The sequence below is a fragment of the Rattus norvegicus genome, chromosome 5 (genome assembly GCF_021556685.1).
Source record: "Rattus norvegicus strain SHRSP/BbbUtx chromosome 5, alternate assembly SHRSP_T2T, whole genome shotgun sequence".
Taxonomy (NCBI): domain Eukaryota; kingdom Metazoa; phylum Chordata; class Mammalia; order Rodentia; family Muridae; genus Rattus; species Rattus norvegicus.
This window is the reverse complement of record NC_141538.1, coordinates 149,427,232-149,441,386: the sequence shown is the minus strand read 5'-3', so window position 1 is coordinate 149,441,386 and position 14,155 is coordinate 149,427,232. Positions and strand designations below refer to the sequence as shown.

General features: G+C 52.1%; 1 non-coding gene across 1 annotated transcript; it reads right to left on the bottom strand.

Moving 5' to 3' along the window:
- Nucleotides 1-13,772: 13,772 nt before the first annotated feature.
- Nucleotides 13,773-13,904, bottom strand: LOC120103298 (small nucleolar RNA SNORA17). Its single transcript, XR_015621584.1, has one exon. It is a non-coding gene; the product is annotated as a small nucleolar RNA SNORA17 (small nucleolar RNA).
- Nucleotides 13,905-14,155: the final 251 nt, after the last annotated feature.

The window sequence follows — 14,155 nt, the reverse complement described above, 5'->3', positions numbered from 1 at the left end:
ACAGATGGCTCCGAAACCAAAGGTCTCTTACGTAACCACATCAGAGAGCGGCTGTCTGCCTGCTACACCGCAGAGCGAGCGCCTGCGAACGAAGCCTTTAAGTTATGACAACTCCAATCACGGCTGGGAGCGCCTAGGTGGCCGCACCACCACGCTGCTGTCATAATTCTTCCAGGAGAGAAAGGAAAACGGAGCCAACAAAGAATGCTAGGATTCCATGGTGAAAGGCCTTGCCGGGAGCTGTTGGCAACATCTCGCTGACAGATACAATGGCTTTCTCTTTCTTGTGTTACCCAGAGCCTAATGCGGGTTTCTTTCTGGGCTCCTGGAGCCCTGGCTCCAATCAGGACCGAGGCATTGCTCACCACAGCTCCTCCAGCCCGGAGGCCATGCTGAAGACAGCCAGCAGGTGTGGGAAGCTGTGCTCTCCCTACCCACCTGTGGGCTTCTGTTTGCCCCTGTCATTTTGAGTCTCTCCCTCTCTCTCTCTCCCTTCTGCCCTCTACCTCCTTCCTTCCCCCTCCTCTCGGTTTTTGTTGAGATATGGTCATATATATCCCAGGCTAGCCCCAAATTCACTATGTAGCACAGGATGACCTTTCATTCCTCATCCTCCTCCTTCTGCTTTCAGGCGTTGAGATTACAGACTTGTGTGCTGCCATACCTGACTCAGTGACAGCTTTCTTTTCATTATAAATTTCCTTTTTTGGATTCTATTTAGTTTTATGTTTTTAACTTGTATGGGTGCTTTGCCTGCATGTGTGTCTGTGCACCATGTGCATGCAGTGCCTGTGGAGGCCAGAGAGGGCATTGGATCCCCCGGAACTGGGGTTAGAGGCTGTTGTGAGCCATCATGTGGGTGCTGGGACTTGAACTCAGGTCCTCTGCGAGAGCAGTCAGTTCTCGTATCCACATCTCCAGCCTCTCAGTGACACATCTTTGTTGCATGTGGTGATGGGAACAGATGCAGTAGTGACCTCACATTTTGGAAGGTGTGAATTTGGCCGTAGAACCCCTCTCGGTAAGAGAGGTCCCTGAGGCCTGAGCTTGATGGCAGGTTTAGAATCTCCTTATTGAGGGAGGCTGGGCCACACAAGGGCCTGAGCTCACAGTAGGTGGCATGACCCCTGGGCTAGTGTTCCATTGGCTGGTGGTGATGATGATGCTGATACAGAGACTGATGCAGATGAAAATACTGCTGATGCTGAGGCTGCTGATGCTGATGTTGATGCTGAGGCTGCTGATGCTGATGCTGATCCCAGATGCTGATGCTGATGCTGATCCAGATGCTGATGCTGATGCTGATGCTGATGATGCAGACGAAGATACTGCTGATGCTGATGCTGAGGATGATGCTGAGGATGATGCTGAGGATGATGCTGAGGATGATGCTGATGTCCCCCACTTTTCACCCTTGCTAAAAGGGTCTCCTCACAGCACTCCGCAGCTCACAGCCCAGCTCTCTGTGAACTCCTGAGGGTGAGGTCTAAGTGAAGTGGTTTCAGCTGCCTGCCTCTCCTCTGTAGAATGTTCAGGAAGGCCAGCCTGCTGTGAACACTGCTACCGCTGCATGCCCCTGAGGCCAGCAGCCTCTTTGTGCCCTGAGCCCAGTGTAACCAAGTGTCTGAGAAGCTGAGATTGGTCATGCCCCCCGACACACACACACACATACCTCTGTCCTTCTCAGCATCACACTGCCTCGGCGGGTGATCACTGCCTTACTCCATACTCCGTACTCAGGCTGAGGATCTGTGGCTTGACCAGGAAACTTAACTTCCTCTGCTGTGGGGAAATCTGTCCAGTGGAGACAGGTGCCCTGTGACCAGACACTCCAGAAATGTCCAGTGTTTACGGGGCAGTGATCACTGAATGCACCATGGCTCTCCTGCAGGCCGGTTTCTGGCGGCTCAGCAGGTTTCATCACAGAGCATAAGGCACATGCAGCTCTAGGCTCAGAGAGGATGCGATTGGCTGGCTCAGAGACAAGTACACAATCTAGGGTCATTCAGAACTTCCCTTTACCCTTGGGTTGAGAGAAGCCATTCCTTTATGGCTACTAAGTGTGGGGAACAAGACCAGCTTCCCTGGTGCCAGTGGAGGAAGAGACTGTGTAAGCCGCCAGAAGGCAGAACTGACTGGGTGTGAGAGCAATGGTCGAGTCGGCCGCTCGCTAGTCAGGTATGGGCTTGCCCGTGTCCACCAGTGGCATCTGCTTGAGGCCCCACATGGTCCAGTCTCCTGCGGTGGTCTGTTTCTGTCTCGCTGGGTTGGCGTATTATTTACGTTTTTGAATGCTGTGACACAACACTTCCCAAAGGCAACCTTGGGTAGGAAGGGTTTACTTCGGCTCACAGTTTGAGAGCGTGACCCGTCACATCACCGGAGCTATGGCGGTGAGAGGATGCCAAGGCAGCTGGTCACGTTGTGTCTGAGGTCACAACATAGAGAGAAGCAAATGCTGGTGCTCCGTTCACTTTTTCAGTCCAAGACCACAGCCCAACGAGTCATTCCACCGACATTAGAGTTAAGCCTCTTTAGAAATACCCTTATAAGGGGTTGGGGATTTAGCTCAGTGGTAGAGCACTTGCCTAGCAAGCACAAGGCCCTGGGTTCGGTCCCCAGCTCCGAAAAAAAAGAAAAAAGAAAAAAAAAGAAATACCCTTATAGACACACCCAAATACCCACTCGATAGTCATTCGATCGATCCCTGGTCGAGTTGGCAATAAAGAACGATGGAATGGATTTGACTATAAAGGAATGGATCCAAATGCAGCTGTTTACACGGAGGGAAGGGAGGCTCAGAGATGTTGTGTGATCTATTCATAGTCACACAGTTGCAGGGCAGAGCAGCTCAGCCCCAACCCCGTGTCACTGAGGCAGGAGAACTGTCTCCTGTCCCTCACTGTCCTGCCAGCACTGGTGACCAGCTGTCTCATGCTCTTGTCTCCATGTCTCTCCCACCATGACAGACTGTACCTTCAGACCCTTCCTTAGTTGCTCTTGTACACGTTTCATCACAGCAGTGAGGAAGCTGGCTGATGCTCGGCTGTCCCAGTCCTCCCCCGACAGCGCTCACCGGCACTGAATGAGATTCAGGTTAAATGGATTGAGGTCCTTTTAAAACTCAAATCCTCCCCATGGAGCACCAGTCAGTGCATGACATGGGTAGCCCCCACCAGCCTGGCTCTCCAGCGGAGTTCTGGGAAACAGTACGCCTCCCTGAGCCCCAAGAAAGCTCGGCTGGGGTTGAGAGGGTCGCTGCACCCTGATGGTTCTTGCACTGCAACTTGCTCTCAGTCCTGAATTGCAGGCAGGAGGGAAATTTATGGGGTACCTTCAGGACAAAAAGGCACCTGGACCCCATCCGTTGATCTTGTGGTGGGGATGTTAGGGACATTCTCAGATGGGGACACCAGAAAGCCAGGGTTCGTCGTATCAGGGGTTTGGGTCTGAGTGCGAGTCCAGACCCAGCCTGCAGCCTCCTTCTCCTGTTGCTGAGTCTGTCAGACTTCCCTGGAGGTTTCCTGCTGAGAGGTCAGCAGGGACAAAATGAGTACCGTTAATAACAGAAGCCATGTGCTTACTTCCAGCTAAAGAAGAACTGGCTGGAACTGGCTGGAAATGTGTTCTGTTCCACAGCTGAATCTAAGTCCCTGATCCTGAAGCAGAGCCCCAGCATGCTCAGAGAGCCTCGGCCTTCCCCTCCCCAGGACCATACGGGTGCAGGGTATTTCCTGAGAGCAGGGGACAAATGGAGGGAAGACTGGGGAAGTGACCAGAGGAGACTCCCCATGGGAGTGGAGCCTCTGAGCTAGGCACTGCAATAGCTATACTTGAGCAGATGGGTTGAAAAGGCCCTGCTGGTGTGAGCATTACCCACCCTCACTGCCACCCTGGTCTCCCTGAGGCCACCTGGGTCCAGCATACCCAGCTAACTGCAGTCTGAATACAGGGACTGTGATCATGACATTGTTGTGTGCCCTTGGGAGAGCCACTGGTCTCTCTGAGAGACCCCCTAAGCTGGGTCGCTACCTGGAGCCAAATAGGAGCCAAATGCATGTCCTTTTAGGAGAGAGAGGGAGGGAGGGAGGGAGGGAAAGAGAGAGAGAGAGAGAGAGAGAGAGAGAGAGAGAGAGAGAGAGAGAGAGAAGCTCTAACATGACACAATACTCCATGTGGGAGTGGCAGGTGGGCTCAGTAACTTTACTGCAAACACTGGCCCTCAGTGGTCCCCTCAGGTCTCTTCAGCTACCCAGACCTAGCCAGGAGGGTCAATCAGCTCTAAAAGGTAGCTCAGAGCCATTTGGTCACAGAGTGAGGTCTATGGGGGGGCCACAATCAGCCACAGAGCATCTCTGTCCGGAGTATTTGTCACCTCCCTTTCCCGTCCCTACCCTGAGCCTGAAGACTCAGAGGAACCGACCTGTTGGGTGCCCTTCACCACCTCTGCCCCGCCTCATTCATGCCCCCTCCAGCTCAGCAAGGTCCCATTGCCTCCCGCCTTCCTCATCACAATCAAGGCTTTAAGGGGAGCAATGGAATAGGAACAGTGTGTTTCCTGCTCACCCTGTATTCCCACACTGGTACTCTGTGTGCCGGCGATAGCGTGGCCAAGAGAACCGGAAGAAAAGGAGCGACATGAAACCCTTCCTTGAGATAAATGGGTTGTTGGAGTGGAGTGTGAGCCGTGCTTCCTGCGGGCTGCTGACAGGGGAGAGGCCGATAAGCCTTTCTTATCTTCCTCAGAGCTTTCCATACAGAGGGATGCCAGCCCTGCTGCCACAACCAGCAAGAGGCATCCCTTCTTCAGCACAAGACACCTTTCCTGTAGGCCAGGTACGGCTCGCCAGAGTAGGAGCCTATCAAAGTGACCATGGTCCCTACTGCATGGGAAGAAGGCAGCGAGCACGGGGTAGGGCAGTGACCGTGCCAACCCAGGGTGGTGCATTCGTCTTCAACTCTCCTCGGTTGTTGGAAACACCCTCTTCCCAGCAACAGAAATTCGTCTATAGGAGCTGAGCTACGCAGAGATGGGGTGTGACTCCATCCAGGTGGACACTTGACCTTCCCAATCATCCTGGGGTCCCAGCACTGCGTCGATGATGACCTTTGTGCCTCTATGAAGTTTCTGAGGCCTCATTATAGAAAATAGTGTCATGCATATGAGAAAGAAGGGCCTTTCTTTCCCAGAATGCTTCTCAGCAGGGGACTCTCAGGCATGACCCTACCGTTCTGGGCTGATGACCAGTGGTGGCTGGCAGGGTTGATCCCTGGATGGGTTGTAGTCTAATGACTTTATCAGGGATGCCTGAGAGGCCTTGGTCCCCTCATTACAGATGTATCTCCAACTTACCTGGGCCTCAAAACTAAGTGGACTAAGGAGCCCCAGGAGTTTCTGTTCCTTCCCATGCCCCACCCTTATCAAGGAGCCACTGTCCCTTGTCCCTGAAGGCAGACCAACCTGCAGCAGAGAGGGCTGCCCCAGGAACACCTTGACAACCTTCTTCTGGAGAATTCCAACCTAAAGGCTGCAGGTCTGAGGGCAGTGAACTGTGGCTGTCCCTCCCTCCCTCCGTTCTGTCCTTCCAGCTTGTCATTCGAACAACTGGGCTTCCTCAAGGGAGCCTGGCTAGTGTCTCTAGCCCACAATGCACCGCTCTTTCTCTGGCTCCTTGGCTTTTTTTATTCACTGTAAGACCCCCCCACCCCCACCCCACAGGATGTTGTAGCTCAACTTCAGAGTATGACCTCTCTCTCTTTAATTAACCTCTCCGGAAACGCCCCCGTAGAAACGAGTGGAGGTGTGTCTCCCAATCTAGCCAATTTGACAATGGGGTGAAGCACCTCAGGATGGAGGGGATGACGGACACTTGGGTGCCTGCGAAGGGCTGGCATACTCTTCTGGTTCATGACAGAGACTGAGAAGACAGACCACAATCAGGTGGAGAGAAGGAAGGAGCTAAAAGAACCCAGACGCACAGGAAGACTCAAAGGTAATGGCTAGTAACTCCACCAACCTTCCACTGCAGGCACCAGCACCGGAGCAGCAGAACAAAAGGGTTATTTCGAACGCCTGGGGCCTTAGGCTCCCACGAGCTTCTAGTACCCTATGCCCCCTAAGATAATGTATGGACAGGAGGGAGGCAGAGGCGGGAGAGACAGGCTGGACAAGCCAGGCCACCCCTGGGAGCGGGATGCTTATCTGGGACCAATAATAGAACTGCAGGGTGCACATGAGCACAGGCAGGCAGCTCTCTCTCTCCAGCCTGTCAGCACCGGGGAGTGATTAGACTCTTAAACAGGCCTCATTATTTCTCCCAGGGCTGCGACGCCCTTTGGAAAAATGGATGTTTGCTGCCAGCTCATCCCCCGAAGACACGTTTGTCACAGGCTATTGTGTAAATCCATGTTTGGCCCATTTTTAAAAACTGTGATTTACCCAGTTGTCTGGTCTCCAACCCCTAAAACGTGGCTGTTATTAGGAGCTCAGGAAGGAGCCAGAAAATGTCACTGGGGGAAACAGCTGCCTCTGGTCTTCTGCTGTGGAGAAAGCTTCCTGAACAACCAGAGGGCAGGAAGTGGTTGTGTCCTGAGGGCAGAAAACAGTTCCAGAACATTCTAAGGAAAGAGTCTGGAATGCTGGGAGCATCTGCCTTCACCCTCATTTACTCCAAAGAGTCTCACTGAGCCCTACTATGTGCAGGCCTGGTGATACAGCTAGTGACAACCAGGAGCCAGTGTGGTGGGCTGGAAGAGAGGAACAGCTAGATCCCCGATGTAATGAAGACCATCGTGGGTAGAATGGTGTTGAGGAGAAAGCCATGCAGGGTGACGTCATTAGGACTCTCTTGAGGCGGGGATGACAATGATCATCCTGTGGTGTAGGGACAGACAAAGAGGGTCTCTCTGAGATGAAAATCAAGAAGAACACCAGAAATGGTTACCAAATGGCTCATCGGGTGAAGGCACTTGCTATGCAAGCCTGGCAACCTGAGTTCCATCAATTATAATAACTTAATAGTGGATGAACTTGCCTTGGGAATGCTGAGGTCCAGGCTGTAAGCTCCAGGATGGGTCCAGAGGAGACTCTGTCAGGAAGGGACATTTGAGAATCCCTCCAGGTAGACAGAACGGAAGGCTTGCTTTTCACATTAGTGCCAGACAGAAAGGCCCAGACCCCAGTCTGTAGAAAACATCCTGAAACCATGAGTGTCCCATGCAAAAGTGAGCCCAGGGAGGTTGCCAGTGTCCTGGGGTGCAGTGTGTGACCACCCCGAACTGGTCCTGAGGAGGGTGAGCTGTATCCTAAGGCAACAGGACCTCAGGTCTTGCAGGCCTTTGGCCCTCCAAAGCCTGTTCCAGCTGCTATGGGCAAGCATGACGAGCACAGTCAGCTCTGGTTCCAGGGAGTGAAAGGTAAGCCATTGGTTTGTCTGTCTTTGTCCTATCCCCCAGCAAATCAACAAAGGGAAAGCAGCCATGTTTAAAATGCTAAGCAAAAACACAAACCTCCAGCCATGCGAACTGGGTACTGGGGACCTGAAGGCAGATTGGGGAAAGACAGAGCTTCAGTAACCTAGGCTCCCTCCCATGGGGATCTTATACTGATGGACACATCCAAGGATCAGACCTTCCCCACCAGCATCTGACAGCCTTCCCACCCCCCTTCATCCTTACCTAGCATGGATGTGCAGGCAACACCCAGACCTCCCCACTCAAACTACTCCAAATCTTACTGACCTCCTCCCTTGAAGGAGCAGTCCCTGAAGGCCAGCCCCACATAACCAGTCCAAACCAGGTCAACGTCCTCAACCCTGATTCAGATTAGCTCAGCCATTTCCCCAGGGAACCCCCGGCCCTCATTTGCTCCATTATTAAATCATCAGGACCTGGTGACTCCCAGCAGGCGGCTTCTGGAAAGGTTTTTGGGTCTATCAGGCTCTTTGCCTAGTACAGAACTGGGCCACTTCCTGGGCTTCCTGAGAGCTGGGAAGGGCCGCAGCCAGTACCACCCACAGGGCTGGAGCGCTAAGACCCCTTTGGAATATATTTCTGCTGCAGACAGTAGACGTGCACCATGCATTTAGAAGCTGCATTTGCTCAAAAGCAGACTCCCCACTTGTGCCCATGAGGTGGGGTTCAAAAGCTTGGCATCTCTGCCTCCCTTTGTCTTTCTCCTTTGCTTTGGCTCAGACTCCTGCCTGACTCGATTCAGGCAAGTTAATCCTTCAAGGAGTGTCTGCCTACGTGACCCCTTCAGGGCTGAGGGGACAGAGATAAATCATAGCCCTAACTCTGCAGTCACCTCAGATTCTAGGACAAGTCCCACAGGACAGATCACTCTCACAGCAGGGCAGTTATCCATGATAGTAGGCCTAAATCCTGGAGCAGGAGAGATCATCTCCTGAGAGGTGGCCAGCTGTCCCCTCAAGCTACAAGGGCTTCTTCACGCCACCAGTACTTAGACGAGTTCAACCAGACCCCGTGCTGCGCAGGACTGAAGAACAATGCATGCCTCTTGACTCTTGCCCCAGCACATCCTCCGTTTAAACCTAAAACTCACTTTGGTAGCTCACGGGTAGAGGTGAGGTCCTGGGACCCCCTTGCAGTTGAAATCACCCTTGTTTCTCACCACTGTTCTATTTTAGTTGTATTTTGGAACAGGTGGTTGAGCCCAGCCTTTGAGGGCTGTTCGACTCCAGGCTTTGATCCTGAGAGTCTGACGACAGTTATACCTTCTTGAGCCATTGGATACCGTTGGAAACTGCAGGAGAAGGAAGGCACACGTTCTCCAGAGATCCTCAATCCCAGCCTGTCCCTCTCTAGCCTGCACACTCCTTATTGCTCTTCCTTGTCTGGAACGAACTAGGACCATTCTAGAGTGGAGGACTCCAAGAATCTTCCGACTATGCCTATCTGGGGAACAGGGTCCAGAAACCCTCAACTTGCACCCCAACTCTGTCACCACTCTGGAAAAAGAGGAACAGTTCTTTCCCTAAGGCCACAGTCCAGTCTTGGGGGTCGGAAGGGCAGCCATGTTTGTCGCATGGAGGATGATGGACTACACCAAGCCACCTTAAGTCACACCTGCCATATGCAGTGGTTTTCACACAGCAAACTCCAAAGTGTGTTCTTGACTGGATGGTGCCACTAACTGGAAAGAGACCGGGTTAGGTCTGAGTCAGGCCCTTAAGGAGGAAACCACTGATGGACTATGGGCACGTGCTCCGCATCCTGCTGGACTGTCTTTTGCCTTCTTTAAGTTCTTTGACATTGCAGGCTGCTATATGGGAAACAGTCCCTGTGCAAGGCATGGAGGACTTATCACATTGTCTGCATCAGGCTGGCAAAAGGTAAGGTGTGCAAGAAAAGTCCTCAAGGGGTTGGGGATTTAGCTCAGTGGTAGAGCGCTTGCCTAGCAAGTGCAAGGCTCTGGGTTCGGTCCCCAGCTCCGGAAAAAGAAGGAGGAGAAGGAGGAGGAGGAGGAGGAGGAGGAGGAAGAGGAGGAGGAGGAGGAAGAGGAAGGAGAAGGAGAAGGAGGAGGAGGAGGAGGAGGAGGAGGAGGAGGAGGAGGAGGAGGAGGAGGAGGAGGAGGAGGAGGAGAAGAAGAAGAAGAAGAAGAAGAAGAAGAAGAAGAAGAAGAAGAAGAAGAAGAAGAAGAAGAAGAAGAAGAAGAAGAAGAAGAAGAAGAAGAAGAAGAAGAAGAAGAAGAAGAAGAAGAAGAAGAAGAAGAAGAAAGAAAAGTCCTCAAACCTGAAGCGGACAGCCGCCTCAATTCTGCTCTCACGCTATTGGCTGGAACATAGTCACCTGATCCCAGCTGCTGCAGAGGTGCCTGGGAAGTGTAGTTCTGGTGTGTGTCAAAAAACAAAAAACAAAAAACAAAAAAACAAACAAACTAAAAGCCAAAACCAAAAACAGCAGAAAAACAACTGGTCCATGGATGGACAGTTAATGTCACACCTGCACATGTAGAATGATGTCATAGAAGTCCAACGGGTTCACAGCAGAACCCACCACAGAGGCTATGTTCCTGTCCCTGGACCTCTAGTCTTTCCTCTTCCTGCAATGCCTGTCATGCTAAAGTACTTCAGGATCGCATGGTGACGAGTGGGACCACAGCCACAATATTCCCTGAGAAGGACCCAGAAGACTTAAGGTGTTCCACATCCATCTGGGTCACCTAGAAGAACAATGGGAAAGGGAGAGGATCCTGGACACCCACCTGCCTGCCTCTCCTTCTGCTTCTCTCTCTGGGGCCCGCCCTGCCCTGCTCTCACTAACTCCCACTGAATCACCTTAACAAGTTGCCGGAGGAGCGGGGGTGTGTGTGTGGGGGGGGGGGGCTGGGTCTCTCCTTCCTGGGTTATTTGAACTCAGCAGGAAGCTGGCAATAGAAAATCACACAGGTCACCGGATGTCAGATCTCTTCCATCTCACAGATGAACATGAGGGCGTTCAGAGATGGAAAGGGGACTGAAGAAACCCTGGCAATTAAGGTCATACACAGCCGTGACCAGATAGCTCCATTCAGTTTGGCCCAAAATGGAGGACTCCCTTTACTAGCAGGGCTTCCCTTTCTCTGCCTTATCCGGGGAGCCTGACCTCCCGCATCCTCTATCTGAGGAAGGTAGTCCTTGGCAGACGCACAAGTTCAACTTCTTCTTTCCCAATAAGCACGCCCAAGTATGTGGGGATCCTGGAATGCCTCTCCACACAAATGAGGCATCCAGGGTACTTTAAACTCTAGCCATTGATTTTACATTTACCTTGAAAACGCCTTCCCACTTTCCAAATGAAGTCTCTATATCCAAGCCCCCTCCCCCCCAATAAAGGTACGGGCACAAGCTAAGATTGCCTAAGAGAGCTATTGTACTAAAGACCCTAGGAGAAGGATTCCTCTTTCCTCCCTGGCACTCACTCCCAGGCAGACTGGGATCTTGTAGAGTGCATCCCCTCCAGACTCCGATTTATCCTTCCAGCCAGATGTGCGGTGGAGGCAGGGAGCCATAGGTGGGCCCCAACTTGGACGCCAGAGGGGACACTCCCTCACTCTGAATAGCAACAATCTGAGAATCTGATCTAGGGTAATCAGTCAGAGATGTTCAGTAAGATCTAATGTGTAGGTGCTGCTTACCACAGCCCCAAACTGGAATGTAAGTCTACGTGTTACCCCTGAGGACGAAACCCTAATCCCATAGTTTGGAATGATTGTATACATGGAGAATGGTACACGAGATTTAACTGTGCAGACAGTAAGGATCTCAGGGAAAATATAAACACATGTGTATATAACCAATGTCAGGCCCAAGTTACTCAAAGAAATGGTGTCATAGTTACAGTTCTGACACCATGAAAAGACACTATGGCCAAGGCAGCTTTTAAAAGAAAGCATTTAATATGGGGCTTGCTTATAGCTTCAGCGGGTTAGTCCATGATCATCATGGCAGGAAGTAGCCGCAGGCAGGCAGGGCTGAGAGTTTATATCTTGGTCTGAAAGCAGGAGGCAGAGAGTGATATTAAGCTTGCTGTGGGCTTTTTTTTTTTTTTTTTTTTTTTTTTTTGGTTCTTTTTTTCGGAGCTGGGGACCGAACCCAGGGCCTTGTGCTTCCTAGGTAAGCGCTCTACCACTGAGCTAAATCCCCAGCCCCTGCTGTGGGCTTTTGAATCTTCAAAGAGCACCCCAGTACCACACCTCCTCCAGCTAGGCCACACCTCCTCCAGCTAGGCCACACCTCCTCCAGCTAGGCCATACCTCCTAGGAATCCTTCCTGTACAGTCCATCAATTGGGAACCAAATATTCAAATAGAAGCCTACGGAAGTCATTCTCATTCAAACCACCACAGAGGCTAGGTAGATTTATTCTTTTTATTTTCTTTTTAGCGTTTTGTTGTTTTGTGTGTGTGTGTGTGTGTGTGTGTGTGTGTGTGTGTGTGTATGAATTTCACAACATGCAACCCAATCCCACTCATCTCCCTCTCCCCTTGCACCCACCCTCCACCCTTGCAACCTCCTCCACAACAGAGAGAAAAAAACTCTCATTGTGGAAGCTGTAGTGTGTCACAGTGTGTCTTACAGAAAACCCTTTTGTCCACACTTCTTTACTTGCAAATGTTCAATGCAATGACTCATTGGTCTGCTACAAGGCCTCTGTCTTCTGCTACTCTAACAATACTGGATCCTCACTGGAACTGCTCTGGGATATCTTGTTGTTGCTCTGTGTCGTGAAGATCCTCCAGCATTGGATCTGTACAGCTGGCCCCTTCATGCACTCTAGCAGTTCACAATGGAGTAGAGGTGGGGTGGGCCAATTCAAAGTCCTAAATCTGGGCCTGAGAGGTGTCTAAGCAGGGATCACTCTTCCAGGAGTTACAGCTAATGAGGGACATGGCCAGTGTCCCACTCTCATGACCCCAGGGCCAGCTTCCTGCCTGTCATAGTTGGTGAGGAACAAGGCAGAAGAGGCAAACATATTCCCCTCATCTACACTGTGACCCAGTAGACAAGAGGCAGGGCTAGGTATACTCACGCCCTAGGGGAAAGCTCATCTATAACCCTCACATCCAAGGCTAGCTCTACTGTGCTGTCCAGGGAAGGCGCTGGGCCCAGTCTCCCCTGGAGTACTGTGCTGGTAACGGGTAGGGACAGCTGTCCTGTTCTCATGACTCACAGACAGTTCTTCAGCCTGCTGTAGGTGGCAAGGGGTCAGGGATCTCTCCCTCACCCATTCTGCCACATGGCAGACAAGTTGCGGGGGCCAGCTCTCCCACACTCACATTCTCAGGGCCGGCTCACCCAAGCCCCCACCACCAGTAAGAATAGTTCTGCTGCTCTCGTGACCCCTTCAGGGCCAATTCTCCTACCTGCCAGAGGTGGTGAGGAGTGAGGAGGGGGAAGGACCTCCTCGTCTCCACCACATGGTAGGGGCACACTGATACCCTTGGGGTAGGTTCACCCACGTTTCATGCAATGTGGGGGGGTGGGAGACAGGGGTGTTGGCAGTCTCCCAAGTACTGCAACTGGCTAGGGCTGGGTCAGCTCTTCTGCTCTTATGCCCCCGGGCCAGCTTTCCCACAATGCCCCGGTGGGGGGTGGGGCAAGTTCTGGACATCAATTTGTCCCTGGGTAACAGCCCAGACCAGGCTATACCAAATGTCTGCCTGGCCTTTGGTGACAACAGACCCCTGCTACTGCAGGGCCACAGACCCAGACGTGGCCCCTGGTGACAGCATAGGCCAGAACACCACCATGGTCCCAGGTGGCATCACCGACTACTCATATATCAGGCTGTCCCTCACTACCCTCAGATCTCCAGTTCTGCCTCTCTTCATTGTGCCCACATCCTCCTGTTTCTCTTTCTCTTCCATTTCCCTACCACTTACTTGCTCCTCTTAGTGGTGCCCTGTTACTAAGTGTCTGGGTGGCAAGGGGAGACTCTTAGGAGTGGTCTCAGGAGTGCTATGACCCACTTGTATATTATGGCCCTGGGCAGGGGTCATATCAGACATGTTTTCCCCCAACCCTGAGTCTGCGCTGCGCCAGACTGATGGTCATCTCAGGCTTGCTCCCTGTCTGGGGATTCCATAGCTCCAGTCTGGTGCGTCTCGGGCTTGCTCCTCGCCTGGCCCGTCTAAATGGTCTCTTGCAAGGATCATCTGCGTTGGGTTCACTCCCGCCCAGGGCCTCTGGTCCCAGGCAGGGATCTTCTAGTTTCCCGCTTGTTCCTCATCCTGGGAGCCTGTCTGGTCCTGCCCGGCACCAGACTGGTGGTCATCTCAGGCTTGCTTTTTTTCAGATGTTGACAGGTCAGAACACTGAGCATAGACATCGTCTCTCTCCTCTCTGCCACCTGCTGACGCACATGTGACACAGCAGCCACATCTGCAGTGCCTCTAGGGGCAGGCTCTTTCCCGGTGTTTTCTGTTTGCTTTCTCTTTAATGATACCTGCATTTCTCTTTTCTAAGGAGAAAGAAAATATCCTTATGATGAGCTAGTTTTACTGCATTGTTCACAGGACGCAGGTGCTAGCCAGGGACACGCCATTTTGAAAAATCTCCGTTTTGATTGAACTGTGACAATTCTGGTCACTGCAATGATTTCGTTTCCAGAACTATAGGAACATGTCTTCACCCACCTGCCCTCCACAGGAACGG